Consider the following 6,534-nt stretch of genomic DNA (forward strand, 5'->3'; position numbering starts at 1 on the left):
AAGTTAACCCTCCTCCTTCCCTCTCACAAGAAAGCAGCTGGAAAACTAAGAGAACATAGAGGTGGGTGAGATGAAGGAGAGAAGAAAAGAAAAGTTAGAGTGAAAAGAAAGGAATGGAAGACATGAGGGGTCTTGAAAGATAAACAACACCTTGATAACCTTGAACAAACTAAGGAATCGCTCTGTAATTAAGAATGTAGTACTTTTATTAGTACCACTTTAAAGAAAAAGAGCTGATCCCCAATATTATATGTTAATATTGTGAAATAAAGGTTCTTTGAGTTAATGATAGACATAATTTTTAAATTCTTTATAGAAATATATCTAGTACTTTTTCTTCCTCCTTTATTCCCACAACAAGAACACTGAAGTGAATAGGGCTGAGAGAGAGTGACTGGCCTAAAGTCATCCTAGAACTAGCCTAGTTCTAGACCCAGGCCTACAACTCAGAGTTTAGTTCTTGACCCAAGCCTACAACTCACAGTCTAGTTTTAAACCCAGGCCTACAACTCAGTCTCCGAGAATTGGCTCTCCCGATGTGATATGATATAGTTCCTTCTGGCAAATCTGATATGATGCTACCTGGAAGAGAAGAGATAAGATCATTTTTTTTATATAAAAAGGCTAAATTTTGAGGTGGTTGAACTACAATGATTTATCTCCAAAATAAATATGGAACTCCTATTCAAATAAATTCTGGTTTTTCCACAATGAGCCATTTTGTTAGGAAATGGCCAGTCTTTTTACAAATGAATTCTCCTGGTGATGCAGTCAGTCCAAAGTACAGAAAATACAAAAGGTTGTTTACCTCTTTTGGTATTCCCTCTCTCTGACACCTAGAGAGGTAGGGATGTAAGAGGCAAAAAGCACAAAGACTTGTGTAAAGAGATGGGCATAGTGGGTCAAAAGAAGTGGATGGGAACTAGAAGAGAGACTTGCAAATGTAGAGAGGTAGCAAGAAGGACAAATAAAAGAATAACCTGCCCTCCAAAAATGTACAAACCAAACTCTGATCTAGCATTGACTTTCTGTGTTAAAGTATAATATTGGAAAACATTTCTCTGCAGCTGGATGTTGGAGGTAGCTACAATTAAATCAAATTCCTTTCTACCTTCTCAGCTTTCCTGAGAAAGTTCAGTCAGCCATGTCTGAGCCTAATATGTAGGCTGCCATTAACTTCCCATGCAACTGAATGGATCATCATTTCATGGCTCATTAGGCTAATAATTTCATTGTGCTTTGCTGTTCCTGTGTGCAGTGTTGTTCCCTTTCCACTCAGTTATTTAAACCTTCCCTTTGTGGCACAACTTAACTAGTTAAAAAGAAGTCCTGCTACCAGATGGCTGATGAATGATAACCCCTTTTCTTCAGCTGACACAATTCTGTAAACCTCTAGACACTTCTCAGGGAAGGCAAAACACATTGTGACATAAGCAATAAACATGTTGAGTAAATTACATATAGTACTTTATACTCTACATTTATTATTCAACTATTAGACTTCTTTACCTAGTGGGAAAATATAACATATATGAAAGCAACATATGCTACTCATTTTTAATTAAAGGTTGCAACAGATTATGCTACTCAGTTTTAATTAAAGTTTGCAGATGGACTAGTCTGGAATTCTGCCACATTGATTGATTGATTGATTGATTGATTGATTGATTGATTGATTGAAGTCTGAGTAATATCCTACCTTTCCTCTAGAAGCTCAAGACAGTATTGCCTAACCCTAACAATCCTATGGGGTAAGTAGAACTGCATGGTTCAATGGCATCTTGTGATCATTATGGCAGAAGGTAGACTTGTACTGGTGCCTTATCCTAGTCTAACACCTAGTCTGTACCACCCTAGGCAATCAAATTGCTTCTGCAGATGTGAAGGCTTGCTTAAGAGGCACCATTGAAGCCCCGGAGTAACTCTGTCCATTAAAAAGCCATATTTTTCAGCAGTGCATCAGAATTTGAGAAGTAATAATATAAACAGCAATAATCATAATAATATATATTATCACATCATTCAAGCATGCAAATACGTAGCTACAATCTTCAAAAGAAAATTGATGTATAAGAAAATATTTTTTCTTCTTCAAAGATGTGAAAAATCAATTCCAAGGTATTATTTAAAATAATCTGAAATTTTGGAATTAGGATAGAAGAAAACTGAAGTTTGGATTGGCTAAATTGGGGGTTTTGTAATCTAAATCTAATGATAAATCTTGTAATATCTTTATAAAAATAGTTGCCCTTATGAATAATGTGGATGATATCAAAGAAGCCAGAATGTAACTCTTAATGCTATGTTCTACCAAGTTCTATCCTGAAATCGCACAGTAACTTATCTGAAGGAACTATGCAATTTCCAAAGGATGTAAGACTGGATCTAAATGGTCATATGCCAAGTGCCATGACAAAATATCCTCTCCCTACTTTCCCCGCTACACATACCAGGCCATTTAGGCCATCCCATTGTCTTTAAGCATCAAAAGCATCACAACTATTAGGTTTCAAGAATTCTGTACTCGGACTTTATGCCACCAGATTTCCAGTAACCTGACAGACACCACTGAGTGGAATCTCATTGGCAATCTCTGAAATACTACTATTTTAGCTACCATGGATGTTGAAGCAATTTACATCAGCATCTCCCAGAACTTTAAGCCATCAGGAACACCAACAATGATGTAAACACAACAGCAGGTTCTGTGAGTTTGTTGTCAACTACATTTCCTTTGGAAATAACAAATCGACTACTGACACATTCATAGCTGCACAATATGCCAGTGTCTTGTAAAGCAGCGCAGCGATGCTGAGATAGCCTTGTAGAAAGTATGAGGCAACTGTTAGGCAAGCATGAACTTGCAAACAGGAAGACAGGAGAAAGAAATCAAGAATGCCCCATCTTGACTTCTTTGGTAGAAGAGAGAGAGAAGGATAAATGAGATCAGACCTTCAAGATTCTGTCATACCTTATATGAATAAAATAGTGTTTTAATATTCCCTTTGTATCTGTTTCCTGACCTAGTCTATTTCAAAGGGTTGATACATTTTCAAGGCTGGTCTGGAAAAATGCTTTCTCAACACTTATCCCTAAGCTCCTCCTTTACTTGAGATTTATTTGAGGATATTTTCATCAAATGGAAGCATGGAAATGAATTATTCTTCAGATTGCATCAAGAGCTCAACCACTTCTCCCATAAAATTTGTTGAAAAAGTATTTGTTGAAAAAGTGTTGAAAAAATATTTCCTAAAAAAATATTATAAGTTGTAAACAATAGTGCAGGATGGAAAGGAAAGAAGCTAAGGTCAAGAGAGCGAACTATTTAGAAAATCAGTATGGTTTTGCAGATTCATACAATGAGAAAAACTAAGAAATGCTTACACTTTCTTTAAGAGGCTATATTGAATATATTCTCATTAAAAGCAATACAGGAAAGATGAAAACAATTAATTAACAAATGAATTTCCGGGAAGAGAAACATGGAAGAATATGATTTATGGGGATTTATGGTATGGTTTCATGCTATTCTGAAGTGGGAAATTTCAGAAGACTAGTTTTGGCTAGTGTTTCTCAACTTTGGTAATTTTAAGATGTAGAGTCTGTAACTTCCAGAATTTCCCAACCAGCATGATAAATGGGCAATTCTGGAACTGAAGTCCACACATCTTAAAGTTACCAAAGTTGAAAAACATGGGTATAAGCTGCAAAATAAAAAGTTAAATAAATGAATTTAACTTAATTGTAAAATGTACAACAAATATTTTCAACAGTTTTGCTTCCTAAATTTTTTTTGGTGGTTATGATAGACCCCTTCAAACTGAACACAAATATAATTTCAGAATGATTGTACTACATAAAATTCTTAAGAAATATGAAGAAATAAGAGCCATGGTGGCACAGTGGTTAGAATGCAGCATTGCAGGCTAATTCTGCGAACTGCCAGTGGTTCGGCAGTTCGATTCTCACCGACTCAGGGTTGACCCAGCCTTCCATCCTTCTGAGGTTGGTAAAATGAGGACCCAGATTGCTGACTCTATAAACCACTTAGGGCTGTAAAGCACTGTGAAGCGGTATATAGGTAAGTGTCATTGCAAAATGCTATTGCTATAAAGTTAACTTTTAATAACTATAATGTATTTAATTGCATAATGTTTCCAACATGCTGCATGAGTTCAACAGGACTAAAAGTGTTTTGCTGCTGATTTTCATCTCTACTGATTGTCTGACGCATTTCACTGCAATGTCCAACAATAGTCAGCCTGCACTGATGGATTTCAGTTGCCCTGATATCATTTTTTTCTATTGTGGCAATATCCTGGTGAAACTTTTACCATGTTTGTCACTGGCTGCACCTAGATTTTCAAGAAAGAAGATCAAGTCTGAATGCAGAAAATAAATCTTCAGTGTCAGGTTGCACTTCATGGTCCTGTATGCTATAAGAATTTTGTCAACCAGCTGAATGTAGTTTGGTGCTCTGTAGTTGCTAAGAAAATTCTCAACGAGATCGTTGAATACTTTCCAGATGATTTTCTCTGGCCCAGTAGCAGATCTTCAAATCATTTGTCATATCTGATCTGTGGACCAACAAAAATACCTTCCTTAATCTTGGCATTCTTGGAAATATCTGTCTCAAATAATTAAAAATCTCATCTTCCTTTTCATTGCTTTTTTATTTTTTTTTTCCATAAGTCTTAGTTGTATGTGAAGCAGAGACAAAAATATCTTTGTTGGGTCAATATCTTTATTGTCATTGTGTAACTGCTGGTGACCTTCTACTGTTTGCTCCATAGGGAGCATTCTAACCTATTAAATTTGTATGTAGTTTGCTTACTGCACAGTAGCAGATAGGAAAGCACTCCAAAGGGTCATCACCATTGCCCAGAGGATTATTGGCTGCCCTCTCCTTCCCTGCCCTCGGACAAACTTTACAGTTCCTGTTGTCTTAGGAAAGTTCAAAATATTTTTAAAGACACATCTCACCTCAGATATTCTTTTTTTGAACTATTGCCATCTGGCAGATGGTACCAGATAATGAAAACAAAGACAAATAGGCTGAAAAATAGTTTTTATCTGAGCTGTAACCATATTAAATACCACAGTATAGTGCAACATTGAAGTTAGGGGCAGCACAATGGTGAATAGAATGTGAAGGATGTGTGTATATAACGTATATTCTTATTTGTGGTTTTGTGGTTTTTATGGTTTTTTATGGTTTGTGGTTTTTATTTGTGTGTAGTGTGCACTGTGGACAGCACTTAATTTTTTTGTGAGTCACACAATAACAATAAAGATATTCTATTCTATTCAAGTGGCTCATGTGCCACTTTTTTATTTTGTGGAACCAAATTCTTTTGTAGTGGCTATTTCTGTTTAATATAATGCAGTTCACTTGCACAGTTGTCCTAATTGCATAGGACTTGGTGTATCCAAGCTGCATTCCAGGCAGCAGAGCCACTACTTTTAGATCTCCACAGATATTCCAGTTGTACTTGGTGTACTGGATGTGCTTAAACAACAGTTCCATATTTTCATGTTTCTTTCATGTATGCAGCATAGCCAATGGGTACCAAAGAGAGTACATTGTCATTGTGTAAAAACAGAAGGTATCTGTAAAATAGTCAGACCATAAGAAAGGCTGAGTGCCAAAGAATTGAGGCCTTTGAACTATGGTGCTGGAGAAGACTCCTGCTAGTTCCTTGGCTGCAAGGCAATCAAACCAGTCAGTCCAAGTCCTAGAGGAGATCAACCCTGTTTGGTCTTTAGAAGGCCATATCCTGAAATTGAAACTCAAATACTTTGGCCACCTAATGAGAAGGAAGGACTCACTGGAAAAGAGCCTAATGGTGGGAAAGGTTGAGGGCAAGAGAAGAAGGGGACGACAGAGAATGAGGTGGCTGGATGGAGTCACTGAAGCAGTAGGCGTGAGCCTAGATGGACTCCAGAAGATGGTAGAGGATAGGAAGGCCTGGAAGAACATTGTCCATGGGGTTGCGATGGGTCAGACATGACTTGACAACTAACAACAACAACAACAACAACAATCTGTAAAATAGTATGTGATGTGTTAAATTGCAAGTTATTTTTGTGATTAGCACCCAAACTTCTATAAGATATAGAGAAAAATTCAATTTGTGTCTCCAGCTACCCTAACCAAAAGATTGTGCATTCCTGCTTTAACAGTATAAAAAAGCAAGCAATAGGGTAAAGACCCAAAGAGTAAAAATGTCTGCTATAAAAACTAAAAGTCAAGCATAAGAAAATTGAAAAGAGGGGAAAAGTAGTTAATATCTAAACGATCAGATGCTATTATATAAAAGTCTGGTGAAGAGCTACATAAAGAGCTACATAATTACAGAATGTCATTCTGATTTGGTCTTTCAAATGAGTGTTTCTGAAAAGATCTTTAATACAGTTTAATAAAATGGATCGGTCACTCTCTAAATGGTAAAGATTTTGACTGGTGGTTCAATTTCTGTCATATCCTTTGTGTACATTGGTAACTGCAGTGTGAAAAGGATAAGAACTGACATC

Source organism: Vipera berus, assembly GCF_964194415.1.
Source record: "Vipera berus genome assembly, chromosome: 1".
Taxonomy (NCBI): domain Eukaryota; kingdom Metazoa; phylum Chordata; class Lepidosauria; order Squamata; family Viperidae; genus Vipera; species Vipera berus.